This window comes from Ictidomys tridecemlineatus, chromosome 2, assembly GCF_052094955.1.
Source record: "Ictidomys tridecemlineatus isolate mIctTri1 chromosome 2, mIctTri1.hap1, whole genome shotgun sequence".
Classification (NCBI taxonomy): domain Eukaryota; kingdom Metazoa; phylum Chordata; class Mammalia; order Rodentia; family Sciuridae; genus Ictidomys; species Ictidomys tridecemlineatus.
This window is the reverse complement of record NC_135478.1, coordinates 225,169,808-225,191,450: the sequence shown is the minus strand read 5'-3', so window position 1 is coordinate 225,191,450 and position 21,643 is coordinate 225,169,808. Positions and strand designations below refer to the sequence as shown.

At 49.4% G+C, this 21,643-nt stretch overlaps 1 long non-coding RNA gene across 2 annotated transcripts; it reads left to right on the top strand.

Moving 5' to 3' along the window:
• Nucleotides 1-721: 721 nt before the first annotated feature.
• Nucleotides 722-15,317, top strand: LOC110598269 (uncharacterized). 2 transcript variants are annotated; one of them, XR_005736339.2, is made up of 3 exons: nt 789-1,126; nt 2,688-2,867; nt 7,055-15,317. It is a non-coding gene; the product is annotated as an uncharacterized LOC110598269 (long non-coding RNA). The 2 variants fall into 2 exon arrangements; XR_005736340.2 differs by lacking the exon at nt 2,688-2,867 and having other exon boundaries at nt 722-1,126.
• Nucleotides 15,318-21,643: the final 6,326 nt, after the last annotated feature.

Here is a 21,643-nt window from a genome sequence, read left to right as displayed (position 1 = left end):
GAATTGCCAGGCAGGGGGAAATGTATGCTGTGACATCCCAAACAGAGGCATTGGGCAAAGGTGACTGGTGTCCTGGCAGATGATGTTGGGGGGACACCAGGCAGGGCAGAGGAGGACATGGAAGGAGGAAGGTGGCGAATCTCGGGTTGTGTTCATGGAATGTGTGGGTGGGAACCTGGGAAGAGTCCCCATGTGTTACGGATAGGGGACACTACCCCACCCGGGCAGAACACCAAGCTTCAGTGTCTGAGAATTGCTGGAATTCTCCTGCCCCTCTGCCCTCTGCTATCTGCCCCGTGCACAGGGTGGCTGTGCCTGGCAGCACTGTGTGCACCTTCTGGGGTCCCTTGCCAAGTGTCACAAGGCGGGTGCTCACCATGACAGGTGTCAGGGAGGGGAGGCCAGGTCTGTAACTGTGGTGGGCAGGACCACACACGCTCCCCTGCAGGTTCTAGGGGCACCTGTCCCTCTCCTTTCCCCACCTCTCCTTCCCCTGCGGCACCTCACTGCCAGGTCTGCTGGCCTCACCTGACACTCCGTGTCTCTTTTCCTCTTATAAGGACACTGGTCATAGTGAGTGAGGGCCTTCCTAACAACCTTATCTCAACTTGATCGCGTCTGCAGAGGCCCTCTTTCCAAATAGGGTCCCACTCACAGGTGGGGGTAGAGTTAGGACTTCGCCACATCTCTTTGGGGGAGGCAGTTCCACCCATATCAGGGACCTTGAGTGAGATCTGGAACTTGAGTGGAGGCTGCAGGAGGAGGGGCTGAAATGCTCCTGTGTCCGGAGGGCGGGGGCTGGGCCAGCTCAGCACCATCAGAGGAACCAGCAGGAGCTCTGGCACCTGACCCTGCTGTGCCAGAAGAGCTGGCTTTGGAGATGCAGAGTGCCATTCCAACAACCCGGAAGAGGACAAGCATTTTGCTTTGCTCTATTTGTGTTACTTTCTTCTACAAGTGATCTTGAGACTGACGTTTTCTTCTCTATAGTAAGATGGCCTGGACACGACAGTAACCGCTGGACCTTTTAGGAGACAGACTGAAAACTGTGTGGGCGTGCAAGGGTCTCTGTGATGCACATGGAGGGAGGAGGGAGACAGCCCCATGGGGTGAGGTTGCCTCTGAGGTAAGAGGGTTGGAGGGGAGCTGGTGGGTGGTGGGAGGAGGGCTGGGGGGTGGGCTCTGCACCATGTCTGGAGGGAGAGGGAGGGGCCTGCAGACACAAGGGCCTCTCGGAGGGAAAGTTTCCTTCTGCCCCAAGGACTCAGGATCCTTCCCCAAAATCAGGATGAATTTCAGGGCCTCAGGCTCCCTCTACGCCCACGGGAAGACTGAAACTGCTCCTCGCCCATTGATTCTTGAAATTTCTGTAATCAGAGACAATTGTTCCATTTCAGTCAGGGGAATAAAAAGTCCTCAGAGGAGGAGGGTGGATGCCCAGGACTCGCCCTCTGCGGAGCTCTTTGGGACAGTGGCCTGGAAGAGGCCGCGTGGTGCCTGACCAAGACTAAGAGGGTAGAGAAGCTGCCTGGGGCAGCAGGAGGAGGAAGAGCCCCAAGCCTGTGTGGACAAGGGCTGCGGGACACAGATTCTTACAACTGCCCTGACAGGGACAGAGCCCTCAGGCAAGGGATTAGGTCAGCCTCGGGGCAGGGACATTCTTGTCAATGGAGGGACTTTGATTTACGTAATGGGCTTATGTAATGTCATTATGTAATGTCATTAGGGGCATCGCAAACTGGATTCTATTTCTGGCTCTGCAGAACCCAGAAGGGGGCTCTCCTCCAGTCCCACAGGACAGCGCTCTCTAGGGCTCAGAGCCCCTTGCTCCTGCAGGAATTTCTCCCCCCCCCACCCAGGTCTCACTGGAGGGCTTTCAGGAGACCCTCCAGTGTCACCCCTGTGCCCCTCGGGGTCTTTCCACCCGGGCTGGATTTGGGGTGGGTGAGGCTGTCTCCAGAGGGGGCTGTGACCTCCCCAGGTCCTCTCCAGAACAGTGGGCCTCGCTTCCTACCCTGTCTGGGTTTTTAGATGCTGCTCCCCTCCTGCATGGGCCCTTCCAGCCCTGTCGCCTCTGGCAGGCTCCGTGGTGGAGAGGACCAGGATTTTTTCTTTCTTTTTTTTGTACTGGGGATTGAACCCGGGGGGTGCTCTACCACTGAGCGACATGGCCAGCCCTTTTTACCTTTCAGAGTCTCATTGAGTTGCTGAGGCTGTCCTGGTACTTGGGATCCTCCTGCCTCAGCTTCCCAAGTTGCTGGGATTACAGGTGTCCACCACTGTGCCTGTGAGTCCTGGGAATTTTCTAGGTCAGCAGTTTATAAACTTTCATGGACCATCAGACACGTTTTAAAATTACTAACCTGTGTTATTGTACGAATCAGTGGGGTTCAGTGTGACGTTTCCACATGTGTACAGCACATACTGGTCAAATCCACCCTTCTCATCCCCCCACCCTTCCCAACCTGGATCAATGACTAGTCTACATTCAGGTCCACTTTTCCAACTTCTGTATATGAGAAAGAACCTGCAGGACTTGCCTTTCTGCATCTGGCTTACTTCACTTAACATCATGTCTTTCAGTTCCCCCCATTTTGCTGTCAATGACAGGAGAATAATCTTCTTTATGGCCAAATAATATCCCACTGTGTTTATATACTACCCTTTACCCATTTATCTGTTGACAGGCACCTTGGCTGTTGTGAATAGGGCTGCAATAAACATGGACACTCCTTTAAGAATAATATCTCATTTTGGAGAGTACGGGGCCTGCCCTTAAACCCATGCATGGGACGTGAAAGTCCCTCTAGCTGCATCGGGAAACACTGCTCTCATCCTACACGTATGACAACTGAAGGCTGGAGAAGGTGAGGGGGTGCCATGGGGCAGAGTTGGCATGGACGGGGACCAACTCCATGGTGTTGCAGGGCAGCCCTTGCTAGCAGCTTTCTGTGTTTGCCTGTGACTGTGCCTGGGTTCCGGAAACACCTCCAGGTCCTGTTCAGGGGCAGGGAGAAGCGGACCATCCTTTCCACCTCCCAGTGGCATGGCGCAGCCCGGGACCCAGGCCTCCCCTGCTGTGTGTGGCTTCATTTTAGGAAGGAAGCAAAGCAGAGGCCGCGTGCCTCTCACCCTGTCTCCACTGCCAGTCAAGGTCATGGCCTCTCCTCAGCCCTGCGTGGCAGCAGCCTCCTGGGGGGTTGCAGAAAGCTTTCCAGGGCTCTGTGGGTAGTGTCCAGAGGTGCTGCTGCTGAGGGGAGCAGGGAGAGTTCCAGGAACATGAACAAGTAGGTGCCTAGGCATGGACGACCCCTTCAACTATTGGTGGGGAATATCTAGAACCTCCCTGATACACTACAGGCATCCAGCACCTTGTGCCAGTGTGACTGGTTGGTTGATGAATACACTTGGCTGTGGCAAGCAGGAGGCGACTTTAGGTGTTTTGCCCATCATCATTTAAAACTCATTCTGTCAGCTCTGTCTTTCCTACCACACCAGTTCTGTGCAACCATCACTTTTAATCTGAGTGACTTAAACAACAAGCCTTTCTTTGGTTCTCTGGGTTTGCAGTGGGGGCCAAGCTCGGCTGATAGCCTTTTTGCCTGGGTCCTTCTTGCAGTTGCAGTAATCTTTAGCTTTTGTGGCTTGACTAGACCCGAGTGGCCGAGATGGCCCCACTCTGATTCCTGGTGGCTGGAGCTAGTCCTGGGCTGGGCCCCTCTCTCTCCCTCAGGGAGGCTGGCCTGGGCACCTCGACATGACAGCTCCCTATTCCAAGAGGGCTGGAGAGTCCTTGGCTCCAGATCTTGCACATCGACATTTCTGCCATATTCTTTCCATCAAATCTAGTCACAAGCCCCAGCTAGATTCAAGAGGTGGGAAGAGAGTCTTGTACGATCAAGTAGTGAGCGTCCAGGGGAGGGGGAGTCTTGGCCATCTTTGTCAGCAATCTCCTGCTCCCACTCTGGACTGCGTGTCAGGTGGACCCTAAACTTTGTGCGTGAACAGTCTCCTTTTCAGTGATCACAAAGTCCAGCCTGATCTAAACCAAAACTTTAATGCCTCGTCTGCTTGGAAGCTTCTCCCTGGTCCCATTGGGGCTGATCTCTACATGGTGCTGACTGATGGGAAAGAGGTCCAGGTCTCCACAGTGTCTATTTGTGTTTTTGCTCCTACTCCTCACGCCTGGGCCCCAGTGAACACCCCAAGGATGGGGTGAGGGGAAGGAGAAGAAAACCTCTTTCTACCCCTGCTGTCATCTGGCACAGAGATACTCTGTGTGGTGGGAGCTGTTGGAATATTGACTCTTTCTCTCACGAGGTGCTTTTCTGAGTTCTTCTAAGGCTCTTTCTCCCTGTGTGGATCCGTGTGAGGCTTCACTGTATCCCAGTGAGGGCAACACACAGTCTGGATAACCCCCCTTCAGCTACTCGGCAGGTGTACCCCAAACAACTGCTTTATTTTGTGTTACTGTAACAGAATTCCTGAGACTGGGTAATCGACAATAAGCAGAAATGTCTTTGATCATGGTTCTAGAGGCTAGGAATCCAAGACTGCGGCATTGATGAGGGTTTTCATGCTGTGCCATCCTGTGCTGACCGGAAGGCAGAAGGGCAGCGGAGCATGCAGGGGGAGACAGAGAAGGGGCCCAGTTTGCTTTTATAACAAACCTGAGCTTGCAATAATAATCCAACCCACAGAAATGACCTTAATCCACCCATAAGGACAGACCCTCCTATCTGATCACCTCCCTTGGGTGGCACCCTGCACTGGGGGTTCAGTTTGTAACTCGTGCCTCACCGGGCAGGCTGTTTTCTGACCCATCTTTTCAGGGTACATCTGTGGGTTCCTCCTCTGTGGACTGGCTTTCCTGTGTCTTCATTCACACAGCGCGGTGACAGTGGCCCCCACAGCTTCCACACTGGGTACTGGTATAGTCATTCCACAACTGATTGACTTCCTCAGTTCAGATTCCCGGAAGAGAACACCTGATTGGCTAAGAAAGGTCGAGTTTATCCCTCGTTTTCTCAGCTATAATCAGGGGATGGGGGTCACATAGTTTTACCTTGGATGGCATCTCCCCCACCCCACGCCCCATTTATAGGAGAAACAGGTGGTCATTGGCCCTCAGCTGGTCAGACAGGCTCAAATATCTACTCTGGGGCGGTACAGCCAGACCCTGCCTTATATGAAGAGCTCTCCTATTGAACATTCTAGAGGACAACCCGCTTCATTAGTTATGAAGGAACTGGTGGTCCTTAGAAGGTTGCTTCAGCAGAGGGGTGGGGGCCGAGTTTACAGGGCACGTGTTTGAAGGGTTAATTGAAGCGAGGAAATGGAGGCAAGATGTGTAGACTATTTGGAGTAGGAAACTATTTTTTAAAAATTATTATTCTGGAAAAAGGGCCTCTTTTTTCTTCCTGCTTCACTAATGTGGCTACAACAGAGCTGCCATGCTCCTGAGTGTCCTGTCCCTGGCACCTGCTGAATGGTCCAGCAGGGGGAACCCGAACCTAGACCCTTCCCAGGAACTTGGGACCAGAGAGTATGTGAGTCTTGGGTAGCAGAAAACATAAAAAGTAAACCATGGGAGCTTTCACAGGCCAGATTTCTTTTATGCACAAGGTTGGTTTTCAGCGAGGGGGATGGAGCTGACCTCAGAGAAAGCAGGATGAGAGATGGAGGATCTTGGTATCAGATGAACCATAGATTCTTGATATTCCTGAGGCCACATTGCATCTCCATCTGTCTTTGCGAACCGTGGAAATGCACCCTGGATTCCCTTCCAAACCCAAGCCATTCATCTGTGAGGAAAACAGTGAACTACTGATCTTCAGTCCTCTCTGTCCTCAGAATTCACCTCAGCTCGTCATCCCAGCCCATGGTCCTTCTGGGAAGTCCCCAGTCATGACAGAGTGTGAGGGTGGTGGCTATTTCTACCCAGAACAGGACTTTCCTGATCGGCTGTCTCTGCTCCAGAGCTCCCGGTTGGTTGGGCTGCTGAGATTGTATGTTGAGGTTCGAGCTTCCACCTGCCAGGTCCTGCTCCCCCACCCCAGCTTTCCCATCAGAGGGGTCCCAGGCACATCATGCTTGACACAGCTGCCCCCACTTCTTAAAAATCTCTCACAGGAACCACCTTATAAAAGGCTTACCGCCTAATTCTGCCCTGCTTCCTAAAGCAAGCCTTCCCAGGAATTCATTGAGTTAACGCCCTTTCATCTTTGTCCTGGCTACTTGAGTAAACTTCTGTGATGGTGGATCTTAGGTGCTAACTTGACGGGTCTCAGGGATGCTCAGAAAGCCAGCAAGTGTTACTTCTGGGTGTGCAGCGGGGTTGCTAGGAGAGATTGGCATTGGAACCAGTAGACTGAGTAGAGGTCTACCTCACCCATGTGGGTGGGCATCATCCGATCCATGGAGGGCTGAAGAGAACATAAAGGCGGAGGACTGGGGAATTTGCTCTTTATTCTTTTTTTTAATATTTATTTATTTTTAGTTGTAGTTGCACACAATACCTTGTTTTATTTGTATATTTTTATGTGGTGCTGAGGATCGAACCCAGGGCCTTACACACGCTAGGCGAGCACTCTACCACTGAGCCACAGCCCCAGACATGCTCTTTGTTCTTGAGATGGGACATCATCTTCTCCTGCCTTCAAACATTAGGGCTGTTGGTTGTCAGGCTCAGACTCTGGGATTTATGCCAGAGCTGCCCACCACTCCCTGCTGTTCTCAGTGTGTGACCTCAGACTGGGACCATCAGCTCTGCTGGTCCTTTAGACTCAGACCGAGTCTCAACACCAGCCCTCGGGGGTCTCCAGCTTGCAGATGGCAGATCTGAGGCTCCTTGGCCTCCAGAACTGCATGAGTCAATCCCCATAATTATCCATCCATCCATCTATCTATCTATCTATCTATCTATCTATCTATCTATCCATCCATCCTCCCACCCATCCATCCATCCATCCATCCTCATCCTCCTATCCATCCATTCTATTGCTTCTCTTTCCCCTGGTACCTGTCTAACATAGCTCCATTCTCTGCCACGTAGGTAGTATTGGAAACATGAATTAAGCCCCCAGCTCTTTGCTCAGAACTCCTTCACCTCCTGGAACCTACTGGTCCTCTCCTACCCCCAGAGGATCCAACTGGCCTGGTTCCCACTGAACAAATCACTCTCCTGGACCCTGGCTCGTCCCTGTGGGTCGGAAGAGGCTGGAGCCCTGAGCTCTACCCATCTGTGGTGGCTGTAACTGTGGCCTGAGACTCCGTTTTCGTGATTTTCATTGGAGGAAGAAGCACAGATTCATGATGAAAACCAGCCCCTCCTGGCCACTGATTCCCAGAGGACACGGCTGCCCTGTCTTTGTTCAAAATGCTGCAAGTGAGAGAGCAACAGAGATGCACAAGAGCCCCTGCTCAACAGGTGCAGGCCTCCCTCACCCTGTGAGTCCCCAGCTGCTGTGGAGTTACTCACCAGGCCACCTTGCCAACACCCACGTGGTCTCATTTTTGGTGCTGCCCATTGGTTGAGCCTCACCTCATTCCTCACCACTAGAAGAAAAGAAATTGGCAGCTGCAGGCCCTACAAGTTTTTCCTCCAAATTCACTCTCCATAATAAATGTTCCCCATCAAACCAGGATGATGCTACAGAGGAAGAAGTGGCGACTGAGACCCTGGGGCCAAAGGCTGTGGGGAGGCTGCTCTGCCTGGACCACCGGAGACGTTTCCAGGCAAACGGGGCGAGGCTCGCTGGAGGCACACAGGCTTCCCTTGGACCTGGAAAGATGGGTTCTGATGGGCTGGGCTCCAACAGCATCGAGCAAGAGGTGGAGGAATAGGACAGGCTCCCCAGATTGCAGCCTGTTTAAGGTCATGTGCCCTGCAGGACTGTGTCGGAGAGGACTCCCTCATCCTGCATGGATATGACTCAATTTCCCCTCAACGTTTTCTCCTGGTGGAAGGTGTCTTCACTATATGCTCCAGGACAGGGAGACTCGGGGTCCGTGCACCTCTTACTCCCCACCAAGGCTCCTCAGGTTCCCATCAGCTTTCCTGCTGAAGAAAGGTCCAGAGTGATCAAGAGTTGAATCTGGGTGACGAGTGGGAGGTGGATTCATCTGAAGCCAAGAATGTAGGTTCTCTGGGGTCCTGTTAGATGTCCCTCATTAATGTTGGAGAGAGTAACAGTAACAGAGACCCAAGGAGGCTGAAAATGTCCTGAATCTGCCCCTCAGTTGGCCCCAAGCTCTGTTAAGTGTCACCTGAGGTTCCAGCTGACCACATGCACAGGAACTAGCCCAGGAGCTCCACTGTGACTCTGCCCAATAAAATCCAGAATACAGTGCTGAGAAACAATGTGACACAGTGACACAAAAAATCCTCCTGGTAAAAAGTCACTGGGTTGACAATAGATGTCTTTACTACCCTTAGGCTCCAGATCTGCTTATTCTTACACAAAGTTGCAAACTGCACCAACTCAGATACTGCAAGAACCTCTGAGACCAACCCACAAACAAATGGGTGTTATGGCTAGAGTCTGGCCCTATGGATTAGAGTGGATGCTCAGGGCAAGGCAGCCTGTCACCCCTTCTTGGTAGGCTGACCAGTTGATGTACCTATCTCAGCTTCAGTTTCCTCCTCTGCCAAATGAGGACAAAATAGTGCTTTATTGATTGGTTCTAGGATGAAATTAAATGATGCACAATGATGAAATAATATAGCTTAGGGCCTGTCACTTGCTGGACATAGATATTCACTAAAGTTAATTGAAAAAAAAATTAAATCTTATTTTACTGTGTTATCTATACACACAATGGAATATTATTCATCCATGAAGAAGAAGGAAATCATGGCATTTGCCAGTAAATGGATGGAACTAGAGACTATCATGCTAAGTGAAATAAGCCAATTCCCAAAACCCAAGGCTGAATGTTCTCTCTGATGTGTGGATGCTGACTCACAATAAGAGGGGGAGAAAATAGAAATTCATCAGATTGGACAAAGGGGAATGAAGGGAAAGGGGGGGAGATGGGAATAGGAAAGACAGAATGATGAACTGGACATAACTTTCCTATGTTCATATACAAATACATGACCAGTAAAACTCCACATCATGTACAACCACAAGAATGGGAAGTTGCACTCCATGTATGTATGATATGTCAAAATAGACTCTACTGTCATGTATACCTAAAAGGAACAGATAAAAAAATAAAGAAAAAAATCTTATTTTACTAATCCAATCAAGGGCAGGACTATGCTAAATCTTCCCAATGTAGTTTCTCATTAAACATGCCTAATGTGCCTGGCATATGCTAAGTGCTCAGTTGGTATGAGCTCATGGGTCCTTATCAATGACAGGTCATGCTACACCAAGTTGAGTAAAGGACCATTCACTGCAAGAGAAAGGGAAATGATATGGCAAAGTCAAGTCAAGGTCAAAGAAATGGTACTGGAAAAAATGCATGGAGTTTGCTTCCCGAGGCTTAAATATAATGTGGATTTGGCCAAAAGTCATTCTTCCTAAACAGTGATACATAAAGAAAGTCCACCGGGTAATCAGTGCCACAGTCGGGTGCCTTCATTGACTCTCTGAGACATTGTTAAAATGTAATGGTGGTTATTTTTTATTTTTCCAGACTTGAGCAACATTGTTTCAAACCTTAAAATCTCTTGGAGCTTGCTGCCAAAATGTGTCTGAAAGTGTCTCAGCCGAGGACCTCTGACACAGTGGCTTGGACGCTCTGGCTGTCAACTTGGGCAGACGTTGGTTCACCCTGTGTCCGCCCCTTCTGTCTGTCCTGGGATCCAGACAGGACTCCAGCCCTTGCCAGGGTGCTGCGGGGACACGCTCAGAAAAGCACACTGTCCAGCACCCGGCACACGGCAAGCCCAGCAGGGATGTGGCCGATTTTCATTTCTCCTTTATATGTCCCCCTTCCATGTTTTCTAGGATGATGCATTTGTTTTACCATCAGAATGAAGACAAACACTGAAAGAAGACGAAGCTGGTCACAGAGGTGGCTTTGCCATTGATTGCTGGGTAACAGTTGTAGTGTATCGATTTAAGGCACATCTTGCCTTAAATCGATAGACTACAACTCCTGTGGGTTGGGAGTACAGATATGGCTCAGGGGGCCTCTGCCAGGGTCCTGAGGCTGCCCGCCAGGTGTCCGCCAAGCTGTGCCTCCGCTGGAGGCCTGACTGGGGAAAATGGGCCCGAGACTCACTTGAGTGTGCAGAATGCATTCCTCAGGGCTGTGGGACGGAGGCCCTCCAGAGGTGACCCGAGGCTTTTGGCGGTGGGTTTCCCGACATGGCGCTTACCGTGTCAGCTGGCACAGAGCCCTGCTGGCAGGACAGAGCCTTAGTCATGTGGCCGGATGACGGCCTGGCCTCCTGGCACCTTTGCCACCTTCTTGGTTCAAAGCCGAGTCACGGAGCCGCTCACCCTCCAGAGAGGGGCTTAAGCAGGAGTGAACCCAGGGCGGCCATGGGGCTCCTTAGAGTCTGTCCCCCATGGTAGTGGACCTTTTTGAAATAAATGTCAGAGTCCTAAACTCATCATTCCTAAATTTCAAATGGAGATCCCCTGGGGCCGGGCCTGTGTTTCAGGAGTCCGGTGTGAGGGAGGGGAGTGGGGCAGGGGAGGAAGCTGGGACAGGCGGAGCACAGAGGGGCGGCCCCCTCCTCTTGCACTCCTGTGTGCCCCAGAGCAACGAAGGGGCTGCAGAAGGGACAGGAGCACAGGACCTGAGAGTGTCACCTGAGTGTGCATGTGAGTGTGTGGGTGTGAGGAGTGTGTGAGGGTGGGTTTGGTCAGTGAGGGTATGCGTGTGTGTGTTTGTGTGTGGGTGAGTGTGCGGGGCTAAGTGGAGAGGGCAGGTGTCCCCAGCTAGGCCCGCGGAGAAGGCGGGTGGGCCTAACCAGCGGAGTGTTCGCGCCTGCGTGTTGGTGTCAGGTCTATTTGTCTGTCTTAACCACTAGCTTATGGGCATGTCCTTCAATATCATTAAACAGAGCAGAGGAAAAGCCTCCTCCAGGAGTGTTCCAGAACATTCTCCTCTCCTTCCTGGGATGGTTGTATCAACAGAGGTCACAGCAAAGGCAGAAAGACCCAAGGAGAGGAAGCATGGGGCTAAGGAATAAGGAAGAGAATTAAGAGGGACTCCAGAGTTTGGGGGAGTCACGCAGGCTGGGGGGACGTCACTCCCGAGAAGCTTGTGGAGGCAGGTCACATAGAGCAAGGGTTGTCCACAGGCCTCTGAGTGGTGCCGCCGTGGCGCGACACTCTCCTTAGGCCCGTGTCCCCGTTCACAGGGCGGTGAGGGCAGCCTGCCTCCCCAGGGAGGCCTGCTTTTAATTGGGTTCGCCTCCAGTGTAATCAAGTCTGGGGAACTTTTAGCCAAGTACACGCAGAACCTTGGAGGCCCAAGCCCGAGAGGCAAGTTGGCTTCCTGGGGGGACAGGCCTGGCGTGGGCTGGCGAGGCGTGGCAATGGGGGTCAGCTTGATGGGGAAGCCCAGCTGAGAGGAAGCCTGGAAGCTGGGAGCCCTCGGGAAGCTCAGCCCTGAGCCTCCAGGACCCTGCATTTTCCCTGAGGGCCGCCCCCGGTGCAGCGGGGCTTGAGGCACCTGGACTGAAGGACCTTCTAGATAACTGTAGGGGATTCATCAATTTGGTCTAAAACTTACTTTTCCTAGTTTCCATGGGGGGAGGAGGGAGTGTCCTTCTAAATAACAGTCCCTGACCATCTGCAGCTCCCAGCCAGTCAGCCCCCAGGAGCAGCCTTCTGGGGGTTGGCTCATGAAACAGCAGCACCCTTGGGTTCACACCGCCAGGCTCACAGAAGGGGACATGAGATTCGGAAAAGCTGGACAGCTTGTGCCTCAGTCTACATCCTGGCTGCAGCAGGCGCTAGTCCTCTGGCCCTGGGCAGAGGGCTGGACCTCAGCTGAGAAGCAGAGTTCCTGAGGGAACCAAGGCCCCTGCCCAGGGGTTCCTGGGAGAGCTGTCGTCACACCTACGTGAGTGGGCGGCCTGGTACGCGGTCAGGTCTGCACACACCACTCATGGCCCGCCAGCTCTGCTGCCCCCCAGGATTCAGGCCATGCTCATACCTGGCACATTTAGATTGAGGCCTTGTCTTAGTGTGCTTGGGTCCCAAGACAAAGTTCTACGGACAGGGTGGCTTAAGTGACAGAAATTAATTTTCTCACAGTTCTGGAGACTGGAAGTCCAAGATCAAGGTGATGGGCAATTTGATTCCTGGTGAGAGTCTGCTTCTTGGCTTACAGATGGGCCATCTCCTTGCTATGTCTAATAGGTGTGTGTGTGTGTGTGTGTGAGAGAGAGAGAGAGAGAGAGAGAGAGAGAGAGAGAGAGACAGAGAGACAGAGAGACAGAGAGAGACAGAGAGAGAGGGAAGAGGGGGAGAGAGAGAGGAGGGGGAGCGCACTCTGGTGTCTCTTCTTATAAGGGCACAAATTCGTTCAGGAGGGCCCTACCTCTTGGCCACATCTAACTCAAATCACTTCCTCACTCCAATACGGTCACCTTGGGAATTGGGGTGCCATGTGAACTGTATGAATTTGGGGCACAAGCAGGTGACAGCAGGCCTTTCAAACATCCCTCAGCAGAAGAATCTGAGACAACCTCTCGCTCTGAACCTGGTTCTTCTCCTTCCTAGGGGAGCAGGGCCACCCGGCCTCCCTCACAAAGCGCGAGTTAATAGTGGATGACCGGCCTGAACTTAGGAGTGTTCAGAGGTGGTTCTTGAGGTTCCCTGCTTGTCCCCCACCCACCAGTCCCCACCACTGGTTTTAGGCACACTGGCTAGAACATACCTGACTGGGGAAGGCATCAGGGCAGGTAGGGGCCAAGAAGACAGTGTGTTTCCTAAGTGGCACCAAACAGCCTACCACAAGTTGGTCCAGTGAGGGCCAGGAGACAGGCCATGGCTGGCCTGGACCACGGCCACTCTGCCCCTGTGGTGGAAACACCTTCTCCTTCCCTGGGCCTTGGCTGAAGGCTGCTCACTGGCCTCTGTGTAGTTTTCCTCAGCCCTTCCCCAGGGTCAGGGAGGACACAGTGTGCTTTTCTGTTGTAGTTGTTTGTTTTGGTCACTTAGGATTGAACTCAGGGGCACTCAACCACTGCCCCACACCCCCAGCCTTATTTTGTTGCCGAGTCGGGCTTTGAACTCATTATCCTCCTGTCTCAGCCTCCAGAGCCACTGGGGTTACAGGCATCTAGTTCTTGATGAGCTTTCCTGCCAGGTGTCCTTGCCAAGGTTGGAGGAAGAGCCCTTGGCAGGCCAGGAATCGCAGTTCTGGGCAGGCACCTTCCTGTCTTTCCTGCACCTGGAGGCCCCGCAGCACTCTGAGGTGCATGGTTTGGCAGAGACCCATGAAGTAATGAAATCAGGGCAGACACCGACTCTCACCTGCAGGAAAGGGAGCCGAGGGTAGAGCAGGCAGGTCAAGGGGGGTCGCCCTCCAAAGACTCACAGGTACCGGCACAAAACTGTCACATTTTGCAATTCCATTCTTGTTGTTGATCTCATTTGAGCCACATGCAAATAGTAAGCTGTTTTCAAGATACAGATTCATCTCACATAAGACCTGGAGGTTTACACAGTCTTAATGCGGGTGGGATTTTAGTTTCACCTACTTCTAATCCCTTCCACCGCATCCACCAGGTGATGTTCTCACCGGAACCTGGACCTGCTGCCTGAGTCAGTCCCCTTCTGGGTGAGTCCCTCACCCTGTCCTTCCTTTGGCTCAGGCTCCCAGTGTGTGGGGACTGAGGACACCTGGCATCGTAGCCGATGGACAGAAGTGTGAGGCAGAAACGTGAGTTCTGGGGAGATCAGTCCTCGGGAGATTCAGATTTGACTGGAAGCGCTCCTGGCACACCGCCGAATGCTCAGCCCCCCAAAATGAAGCCCACTGTGGCAAGTCCTCCAATTAGTTTCCTTTCTGGGGCTCTTGGAGGCCTTGATGAACTTGTCTTTGGAGGCCACAGGCTCTAGTTAACCACCCTCTGCTTCCCACAGCCTCTCCCTGCCAGGATTGATTAATGGATCATTGGCTCTCCTAGTGGCCTCTGCTAGAGCCCCTAACAGTGGTTGCTTCTGGGCTCCGCGGTGGCACCATGATACTCTTTATTTTTTTTTTAATAGATGAAAGGATTTATTAGTTTGGCTAGAGCACCCTTTTGAACTCGTGATCCTCCTGTCTCAGCCTCCAGAGCCACTGATTCATTGATTCATTCAATTTACTCAAAATGTTTATCAAGCCCCTGCCCTGTGGTGGCACTGCTGTAGCCTCTGGGGGAGTCGTAATGACAAAAGGACCACATATCCCTGCTGGCACAGGAAGAACAAGTGAAGAAAGCAGTATCTTATTAGCCAGTGCTGTGGAGAGAAGTCAGGTGGAGGTGGGGGCCAGGAGGGCTGTGGTGACCCCTTGCGATTTTACTTGGGAGGACAGGGATGGTCTTACTGAAAAGGTGACATTTAAGTTCAGGGTGACATAAGTTTCAATGACACCAATGAATAAAGATTGTCAAAGTTTTCTAAAAACAGGTTTTCCCTATCTTCCTCATAAGCTTTCAAACATGTCCATTTTCCTTAGCAAAGAATAATGTCAAAGAATGGCTTAAAGAGACCTTGTGGATAATAAGGGTTGCACCCTGGGACCTTGGTACTGCCATTTGGGACTCAATAAATAAAATCAACAAGACTCCGAGTTCAGGCAGTGAAAGAAGAATGGCTGAGACAGAACAGAGGATGCCAGTATCTGTGTACTTGGCTGCAGTGACACAGGAGTCGAGTGGCGCTGCCAGTGCTTCATTTGAGTTTCTCAATAGCATTTTCACTGAAGCGGAACAAGCCTTAAAGGAAGTGGTCCCTTCTACGCCCGGGGCAGGGAAAGCACAAGGGGAACCTGGCTTCTTGTTGTGCCAAAAATAAGATTCTTTTTTGTTTTCAAGGAGAGGCAGGATGTTCACAGCAGCTTGGCACCCAACTGGCCAAATTTTGGACATTTTGAGCTTCAAAAATAAATACAGTAAAAAAGAAGCCATGAGTTTATGATGTACTAAAAGGAGTAACAGTGGTTAGAGTTCCTTTTTACAGAAGATAGAGTCTAGTAAATACAGAAGGAATGTCCTGAGCAGCTTTTCTGCTGCCATGCCCGGCCACCATGATGTGTGTTCTGCCTCACCTCAGGCTCAGAGGAAAGGAACCCACCAACCACAGACTGAAACCTCCAAAACCATGAACCAAAATAAACCTTTCTTCCTCCAAGTTGTTTGTGTTAGGTATTTTTGTCACAGTGATGAAAAGCTGACTGACACATATTGTAATTGAGAAACCGCATTTATCATCATCTATACTGGGATGAGTAGAATAGGAAGTAGTCAACAACACCTATGAAGTACACTTCCTAAAAATGTTTTACCTGAATCTAATCATGAAGAAACAACGAGATAAATCAAGATGATGGGACATTGGACAAGACAACTGCTCGGATCTATTAAGAAATGTCAACATCATAACAGAAAAGGGAAAGGGATGGTTCTAGATATTAAAAATGGAAGAGCTGTGGCAGTGCAGCGCAGGGTCCTTAGTTGGAACTTGGACAAAAAGAAATTATAAAATCATTATTGGCACAATTGGGAAAATTTGAATATAGTTTATACATTATTCAATAATATTATTTAATATCAAGTCTCTTGGGGTTGTAATAGGTAGTTAGTAGTATTATGATTATATACAATGTTTTCTTGGGGTATACATGATAAAGGATTTGGGGATGTCATGATGTCTGAAATTTACCTACCAATGGTTCAGCAAATAAGAAAAAATTCTTCTTAGAGGGATAGGGATGGGGGAGAGAGAGAGACAGAGAATATGAATGGAACTCTGGCCAAATATGAACAATTGGTGAGTTATAGGTTAAGCATATGCGATATTCATTATTCTATCCTCTCACATTTTCTGTAGATTTTAAAGAAAAAATGATTAATTGCACTATATGATGGAATTTGTAAAATTAATACAGATATATCTGACTAATGGAGAAACCCTTTTGGAAAGTAATTTGACTTTCCCTATCTGGATCGTGAAATTGTATATACTTGGTGATTCTATTTCTGGGGATTTTAAAACAAGAAGAAAGCCTTGGTCACAAATATGTTCACCATAAGCCAAATGTCGGGCAGTAAAAAGATGATAAATAAAGGGTGCCAGTTCCAGTAATTAGAATCATAAATGTACAAGCAACATAGAACACTTGGGCTAAACCAACAGGAGGGGGCAGTAGTGAATAGCAGTGAACAGTGCTCCTGGAGTCCCACCTGGATTTTCACCTGTGTGGCACCTCTTGGCTAAGTGATTTGGGACAAGCTACAGAACTGTTCAGATGCTTGGGTTTTGAACTTGTGAAATGGGGATAACAAACTTCATAGGATTGCTATGCAGATTCGCTGTCTTTAAAGTCCTTACTGTAAAATCCCTGGATGTAGTATGTGCTTAAGAAACATCAGCCATCATCATTATTACTGCTATCAGTTCTGACTGTGAGGTGGAGGTAGGAACTGAGTTGGGCTTTGACAAATACAACTGAGAATTTGAGGGAGGGTATTTCTGGCAGGGAGAACAATAAGGAAGAATGTGTGGGCTCAGATATGCATAAGAAATAGGGAGCAGTCTGGGCTGGCTGAAGTACACAGTCACAGTACTCTCTCTGTGGGAGATTGCAGTGAGTCAAGTGGTTTCTGGACTCAGCTGAGGCAGCCATTGGGAGGTGCCAGAGCTAGAGTGAGGCATAGGCTTGACTCCACAGCCAGTTGGGGGGGACATGCAGGGACCCCCCCCCCCCAGGCTGGAGCAGGTGGTGAGGATCTGGCTGTGCTTCAGGAAGACAGACCTGGCAATAGGAAGGCATATGGTCATCCCTGTCCAGTGACACACAGGGCAGCTGCATGGACACAACCGCAGGATCTTTGCAGTGGTCCTGTGTTTAGGGACAGGAAGGGTGGACTTGGTGGCTTCTCAGCTTTCCTTCAGCCTCTCTTTCACCTGCTAGTTTAGCTTTGGTTTGTAATTGCTTCCCCTTCCCTGCAGATGGCTCTGAGGCGCTGGAACTGAAGCCCCTCTTCTTGCCCCAGCGTTCTCCTCTGAAACAGGCATTCCTGCCGCTCTGCCCTAGATCTAATACAGAAAGCGTCTCTGTGTGATCTGACGGACAAGCAAAGACATCTCAGACCAAAAATAGCCTCCTTTTCTGCTCACAGCAGCCTGAGAGTCCATTGAAAGTTTCTGGGAAAATGCAAATATTTCCTGCGGTGGGGGAGGGGGAGGCAATAAAATGGACCAATTTAATCAGCTCCCTAGTTGAGAATTTCCAAGGGGCTGGGATCCAGAGAGATAAATTTCATTGTTGGGTTGGGAGAGGGAGGGGCAAAGGCCAGTAGGAGGATTCTCAGCTGGGGACACTGACCCTAGAACCTGGGAGGCTCCCGTGCCATGCACATGCCCCGTCCCTGCAGCTGCCCCCTGCCTATTACAGGGCTCTGTGGTCCCTCTCCCCAACCCACCTGCCATCACGGTGAACTTCTGCCTCCAAAGAAGTGCCATAAGCCTGTCTGGCGGGGCCAAGGAACTGCCCGTGGCTAGCAGGGAGGGGAGCTGAAAGGCCACAGGAACCCTGACCACAGAGGGGGATTGTTCTGCGTTTGCCCCCAGGAACAGCTCTCAGCCCCTGCTGCACGTTAGAACATGCTGGGGGATTGTGCCTTCCTTCTGTTGATTACTTCAGTAAGTGTTTACACACACAGCTGTGCGACTTGGAGCATGTCTCTTTAACATTTCTGAGCTTCAGCTTCCTCACCTGTAAACTGAGGCTACCTGAGTTGTTATGAGGAGTAAGGAATGAAGGAAACCCTCGAGAGTGTTCAAGTTTTCTCCACATGAATCTTTAGTGGGTTTATTCTTAGATTCTTAATTTTTTCCCTCTGCTACAAATGAAAAATTTTAAATAATTTTGATTTCATAACTGCTATTGGTATATGCAAATACAAATTATTTTTGGTGTGGCTTTTTATCAGTTACCTTATAAGCTCATTTTTTTTTTTTAAATTTCAGCAATATGACTGATTCTGTGCCCAGTCATTCTACCTGGGAGTGGTGATTCCTGTTCCTTGTTTTCTAATCCTCAAACCTTTGTTTTCTTCCTGCCTGACCTGGCTAGAATATCTGATAATAGTGTCTGAGGGGACTCTCTTGTTCCCAGGCTGAGGATACACTTAAATATGCCACCGTTAAGTGGCATATTTTCTTGTTTGTTTGCAATTTTTACCAAAGTAAGAAATTTCCTTTTTCATCCTAACTTATTTAGAATACGTACAGGTGTGGGCTTTGATCACATGGTCTTTCTGTAGCCATTGAGATGATCACAATTTTCTTCCTTCAGTAGGAATGCCAGTTACTATTGGTGATTTTCAATTGTCAAAAATCATTCTTGAATTTCAAAAATCAAACATGGCCATGATGTCTTCTTCTCCTTCTTTCTTCTTGGTCCTAGGGATTGAACCCAGGGATGCACTATCACTGAGGTACGTCCCCAGCCCTTTTTATTTTGAGACAGGGTCCACAAGTTACCAGGCTGGCCTTGAATTTGCAATCCTCCTGCCTCAGCCTCCCGAGGAGCTGGGATTCTATGGGAGCGTGCCACCATTCCTGGCTATGGTATTTTATTATTCTTACACGTGGATGGGTGATTTGGGAATATTTTATTTAGGATTCTGCTTCTGTGTACATGTTCTGAGACTGGCCAGTGATTTTCTTCTCTGGATTATGCTTCTGAAGTCACTTTCAAGGTTATGCTTGTCTCATAAACCAGCTAAAGAGACCATGTTTCTCTGTTCCTCTGGAGAGGATTGTGTATTGTTGACATAATTCCCCTGCAAATGGGAGGAAGAAACTCCCCATGCCACCTCCAGGCCTGCGGCTTCTTTTACAGAAAGATGTTTCATGATGGAAGCAATTTTTTTTCATTGGTATAGAACTGCTCTGGTTTTCTCTCTCGATGGTTCTGTTTAAAGGTGTCTTTTTTTTTTTTGCCTGTTTCCTCATCAGGAACTTTATTCAAATATGTATGCGTTGGGAGAAAGGGGTCATAAAGAGGCCGTGAGGGCAAAGGAGGAAATATAAGGGATAACTTTTTTAAAGAATAGTAATGCAGATTGCCTGAATACCTCATCAAGTCTAAGTGGGCCACACGCTTTTCATTCTGAAAACTAAGCAAGAGGTAAGAGTAAATTAAAGTTTTCACCGTAAAGAAATGGTAACGATTTGAGGGCTGGGGTTGTGGCTCAGCAGTAGAGCACTCATCCAGCATGTGTGGGGCCGTGGGTGGATCCTCAGCACCACATAGAAATAAAGTAAAGGTATTGTGTCCAACTACAACTAAAGAACAAAAAGAAAGAAATGGTAACGATTTGAAGGCACAGATGTTTCACATTACCTAAAGTATGGATGTATCAAAACATTCCATGTTACCACATTAATATAACAATTTTTATGTTTTTTAAAAGTGTATTCTTGTGGGAGCTTAATATTCTAACTAAATTTTCAGATTTTTGGCAAAAAGTTGCCTGTATCATCTTATCTTCCTCTTGTCTGTGGTACTGAAGTCATGCACCCTTTCCATTCCTGAAGCAGATTTGTGCTTTATTTTCTTTCTAAGTTGCTGAGGCTGATCTCGAACTTGCCACCCTCCTGCCTCAGCCTCCTCAGGTGCTGGGATTACAGACATGCGCCATGGAGCCTGGCTGTGCTCTCTCTTCCCCTTGACAAATTTCACCACAGCCCAATCAGTTATTGGTTGTGGTAATGACATTTTGGGTGGTGCTGACTCCATCTTTTGCAGTATGCTATCTCATTATTTTCTGCTGTCTCTTTCTCCCCACTCACTCCGGCGTGGACTTGCTCTGCTGTTCAGTTGGCAGCTTCTAAGTTCCCAGCCATCACGAGCTCACCTGTGCCCAAGTACTTGGCTTTATGCTACAAGTTTGGATACATGGCATTTCCTTACAGTTCTAGATGCTTCTAGCTTTCATTATGATGTCTTCATTGATGTGATATTTTAGCAGTATAATTCCGATTTTTTGAATATACAGAATTTCTGGTTACATTTTGCTGCTTGATTCTAGCTTAAAAGATAAGGCATGGTCAGTCAGAGAACATACTCATATGATCTCAATACTTTTACATTTGTTTAAACTGCTTGGTCCTTTTTTTTTTTTTTTTCTTTTTTAATGTTTGGCATCTGCTTGTAAAGAACTTGTGTTCAGTAGTCCTACGGTGCAGTGTTCTGTGTCCCCTGATCAGGCTGATTCTGTTAATTGGCTTGTTCAGATCTTGTGTATCCTTCCTGATCTGTCTTATCAACCTTTGAGGAAATATCCCAGATGATGGTCAATTTGGAGCTTTCTACTATTAGTCCTTTAAAGTAGCGCAGGGAAAAATGGAATGAATGAGAACTGCCCCCACTGCTGACCCACAGCAACACTGTCAATCCAAACTTGACAGGAAAGAGGAAAAGAATGAGGAGGAGGAGAGAAAATCCCAAATAAATGACAACATCAAAAATAAAACCCTTGAACATGTGGGGTAAATACAGGGCACACACTACGATGCTACATTCAATCCTAAGTATTATCTGTAATTGTTACATTTAAATGGGTTAAGGGGTCCCAGAATAAAATTTAAGATGGATTATGGGATAAAATCCACATGTAGATGGTTGATAGGAGGCACATTTAACACATGCAGATGTGAGGTCAAGAGCAATCTGGCGGGGGCTGGGGTTGTGGCTCAGGGGTAGAGCACTTGCCTATCGTGTGTAAGGCCCTGGGTTCGATTCTCAGCACCGCATATAAATAAATAAAATAAAGCTTCATCAATATCTAAAAAAGTATTAATAAACCCAAGAGCAATCTGGCTACCAGTGCATGAGGCCCCTTTAGGAGGGAGCAGTGAACCGCATGGTGTTGACAGGCAGTGAACTGTGGTCCCTGTACTCTCTCCCCCAATTCCACTGGACACTTAGGGGTGGCTTGGGTGGGGACATGGGAAAACTACTCACATCTGAGTGGGACCTTCCCACTTTCCTGCCTCATGAGGGCTTGGGCTGGCAGGGGGAGATGGAGTAGGCGGAGGGCCCCTCATGAGCTGGGTGGGGAGGGAGGGAGGACCTGCACTCAGGCCAGCTGGGAGCTGCTTCCCAGGATGGTGGCATGCAGACCTGGAGCCTTCGTTGTCCCTACCTCCAGGCCCCTCAGAAAGGTCCTGTTTTCCTCAAAGTGGCTATATTTCTTTTCCAAAAGAGCCCCTGCACAGCAGCTGGACACAGCACCAAATACTTATATTGTATATAGCCTCTCATCAAATCAGACTCTAGAAGGCTCTTCGGCTAGCAATTGTGGAAGACGCTAGAGACCTGCTTCCTGCAAGATGAACACAGCTGCCTGTCAGGGAACTTCCTACCATTTGACCATTCACATCCCATGGTCCACACTTCTTTGACCACAGTAGTCTGGTGAGCCCTGGACAACCTGGCCTGGGTC